The sequence below is a fragment of the Lathyrus oleraceus genome, chromosome 1 (assembly GCF_024323335.1).
Source record: "Lathyrus oleraceus cultivar Zhongwan6 chromosome 1, CAAS_Psat_ZW6_1.0, whole genome shotgun sequence".
NCBI classification, from domain to species: Eukaryota; Viridiplantae; Streptophyta; class Magnoliopsida; order Fabales; family Fabaceae; genus Lathyrus; species Lathyrus oleraceus.
In genome coordinates, this window is record NC_066579.1 from 154,531,951 (window position 1) to 154,534,934 (window position 2,984).

Sequence of the window (2,984 nt, forward strand, 5' to 3'; positions counted from 1 at the left end):
CTTTGGGGTGTTCAACTTAGCGAGCTGTTTTGCTTTTTTTTTTCTTTTAGGCGAAGTATTTCTTGACTGCATCGAATTTCACAGGACGAGTGAACTTCTTCATCCATTGCTGTAAGTGTCAAAGCACTGCCTGAAGAGGCTCTTTTGAAAACATATGGACTTTCATAGCTTGGAGTTCACTTGCCCCTGGAATCGGGCACGAAAGACAAGACTTTCTTGAGCATGAGGTCCCTCGGAACACACGAGGCTTGACCTTCTTGTTGAATGCTTTTTCACTCTCTGCTGATATAAGTTGACCATGACACATGGCAGTTGATCTAATTCAGCATCAGCCAACTTGGGACTTTGAGGGTGCTATCTTCTTTTGTTTTCTTTTGATTTTGCTTTTGATTTATTTTGATTTTGCTTTCTTTTGATTTCTTTTGCACCCTTTCTTTCTTTGTTTTTTTTTTATTGATTTTTTTTTTGATGCCCCAGTTGGCTGTTCTGCTGATTCTCGAGATGCAGCTGAGTGATCTTCTTTTCTTGCTCAAGAAGTCGGGAAATCTCGTCAGGAATCCCTTCAACATCATCTTCTTCTACTTCGAATACAGGGAATTCAAAATTGGGAGATGACGTCCGATCATTATGTTCAATGGGTTTGAGAAACAACCTGCATAATGATTTTGATATGAAAAGCTTTTTGAAAATCAAACAAGACAATCGTTATGCAGATGAAAAGATTGCTTTTATTCTTGTTTTTTAAAGGTTTTTTGTGATCACCAATTTCATGCAAAAAAGCAAAAAGGGAAAACAAATGGAAAACAAATGTTTTAACATGAATTATTTGAATGAAAATATCATTGCACAAAATGTTGCCAACAATGCCATCACTTCTCCTTTTGGCATGGGAGAAGGGTTTTTAAACAAAGTGATTATTACAAAGACTTAATGAACAACCGTAGGAACGCCCACAGTGACCCAATTGTGATAGATCCCACCAGGGATGACAACTGTCAATATCTCTTGCATCAGCAGCTTCTGCTTTTGAACAGCCCTTTTGAAGAAAAGTCGGCGCCAGCCCAGGACTTGTTATCTTCAAGCTTGGTTAGCATTGGGATCTAAGTCCTCCAAGATCAGAATACCCGTCCTCACAAGGTCTTGAACCTTCATCTTCAGCTGGAAACAACTATCCACATCATGACCGGGAGCACCCGAATGATACACACAATGTTGTTCAGGCCTATACCACCACCGAGGGTTGACAGGTATGGGCGGCGGGTCTCTGGGAGTGATCAAGTTCCGCTCTAACAGAGAGGGATACAGTTCGGCGTAGGACGTGGGGATTGGATCAAAAATGATCTTCTTCCTCTCATGACTTGTACCAGCTTGATTACCATCGTGAGGCTGGGAAGCCTGCTGCTGAGGATGATGTTGTTGACGCTGATGCTGCTGAGCTGGTCTTCTCTGTTGCTGTTGAGTTTGAGTTGCTGGAATAGTCACAGCAGCAGCCTGACGATACTGTCCTCTGTTCACACTACTCCGACGGTGCACAGCATTTGTTTCAATCTCTCCCCTTTTGGGTGCCCCAGAGTATGTCTTCTTAGAACCAGAAGAACTTGAAGAGCCAGTATGGCGAACCGGAGCGCGGGTTGCTCTGACATTAACAGTCTCTGCAGCAAGAGGCTGTTCACTGATTCTGATCCCCCTCAATTCATCACCCACAACACAATCATCAACGAGAATAGCGACAGCAGCATTCTCATGAACGGGTACATCCACTGGTGGAGCACGGTGGACTGGTGGAATCACAGCTTCCAGTCTCTGGGCTAAGGCACGCAGCTCCTCTTGCCCCTGAACAACTCCTTGCATCATGTTCATGAACTGGGCCATGTTTGCCCTCATCTCAGCCAACTCTGCTTGAACCTGGTTCATACTCTTCTGTTGATTGAGTCTGGTTGAGTGGCGATGTGGTCAGCGGTCAGCAATCCTGTCTCAGTCAAGAACCGAAGTGAGAAGTCTTGTCCCCAAACATGTCTGCAATGCAAGGATGATATGTGCATGATATGCATGATGCGGATGCTATTTTAATATGAATGATCCTGATAAAGGATATGCGTATGCGAGTTAACTTTTTTCTGTTTTTTCATGCATTATATTTTTTGAAAATAAATATGCTATGATGCAAATGATGCAACATGACTGGTCAGGCTGTGCGTCTCAAGGCACAGGGTCAATGCTTCGGCTTGAACTCGGAGTCACAATCCATCTGAAACCCAAAGTCAACCGATCAACTGGCATCTGAACCCATGTCTGGAGCACTGAGTCACCATCTGAGCGAGTACCCTCAAATTCAGCCCAGGGATCCGAAATAAACGGAACCCTCTGATCAAAACCAGGGTCAAACCTTCGGCGTCCAGAAATATAACTCGTAGTCACCATCAGTACCAGGAGTCACCAACTGTACCTGTAATGAATAACCCTTCCCACTCACGGGTGTAGTCTAGGCCAGGGTAAAGCTGAGAGAAACGCAGCATAAATAACCTTTCGCAGAAATACTGTCATATACACACCCGAAGTATGTAACGACAGTATCCCACCAGGGTCTGAACTGCTCGTGATATCAATGTTCCGCTAAGTGGCGCCATACCACCCGCTTCCCATGAATCACTCTATTCCTAATCATCCTAGATTTTCACTCATGGTCTGGGTATTGGACCTTTTACCTCAACTGACTCCCCCCCCACACAGAGAAAAACAGCCAGCCAGCCAGTAATGAATAATGAATATGAATGCAAACATCAATGCACACAATCGATGCAAACAATAAATGTACATATATACAATGAATGCAATAAAGTACAACAAGCAGAAAGCAACCAAAACCCTAATCCTAGAGAGCGCTAGGAGAGACTCGCTCAGGGAAGATGGACCAGCATAGGTCAACTTCTCTTATCTCCCCAGCAGAGTCGCCAGCTGTCGCATCGCGCGAAAAACCGGCGGGA